The sequence below is a fragment of the Myotis brandtii genome, unplaced genomic scaffold (genome assembly GCF_000412655.1).
Source record: "Myotis brandtii unplaced genomic scaffold, ASM41265v1 Scaffold41144, whole genome shotgun sequence".
Lineage (NCBI taxonomy): Eukaryota > Metazoa > Chordata > Mammalia > Chiroptera > Vespertilionidae > Myotis > Myotis brandtii.
Genome location: NW_005343758.1, coordinates 1 through 986, shown reverse-complemented (window position 1 = coordinate 986; position 986 = coordinate 1). Strand labels below are relative to the sequence as shown.

Genomic DNA, 986 nt, shown 5'->3' with positions numbered 1-986 from the left:
TCAAGTCTTCGATAAAAGTTGTTGAAAAGCTTTTCTTCATCTTCTCAGTCAGTGCCAGAGGACATGAGATTGTAGAACTTGGTAAGGATGTTACCTCCATACATGTCTTTTTTTATGAGGCATTAGTCATTTTCCTTAAGATGATAAAACTGATGAAAAGATGCTCTATGAATGCAAATAAGATTTTGGGAGAAATATGGCACGAGGCAAATTTTACACCCTATTGATGAATGAAGCATGTTCAAATGGGAAGAAACAAGTGCGGAAAAGATGGTGAGAACAGTGCAGGTGAGCGCAGCTCATTAGATGCACCCATGGCAACAGGCACTCCAGAGAAGTGGGTGAGGGTGTAAGAGGTTTAAGAGCTTGGAGAACACAGTGTCATGGGGGCACTGCATTTCATAGGATTGAAATACGGAAACATTTTCTGAGAAAAGGAACATGAAGAGAATTTATATATGAGAAGCCCACCATTAGTGACGTCAAAAATGAGACAGTGCCAGCATCATAGTCTAGGAAAACTCCAACACGACGGGTAGGAACACTTAGGAACAAGGTTAAGGTCATGGGGTTGGAGAAGTCAGAATCCACAAACGCCTTATATACAGAATCGTTCTGTAGCCCTATAACCCAGTAGCCATATTGAGGTTGAAATATAGAGCAAAGAGGTTGACTATTAATAATTTGTCTTAAAAAATCCATCCTATTGGAGTCAGGGTATTTTTCTCCATATACCCCCATAATCCAGGCACGTTTCTGTGACACATCCACCTCCCAGTAATGCTTCCCTGATGTGATAGAAGGTGATCCCAGGACACCAAAATTTGTTTTATCAGCTACGTTATACAATAAAGGTAAAGATCTCACTTGTCTCCGATCCTCAGAAATGTCATTATAGGATTTATCCATGGGAGGATCCAGGGTCACATGTACTGTAGAAAAATTACAAGGTTGGGTGAGGAATCTGACATACTTTATGTGTGACA

General features: G+C 40.5%; 1 pseudogene; it reads right to left on the bottom strand.

Annotated features, from left to right (window-relative positions):
- Positions 1-52: 52 nt before the first annotated feature.
- On the bottom strand, positions 53-978 carry LOC106724879 (annotated as a pseudogene).
- Positions 979-986: the final 8 nt, after the last annotated feature.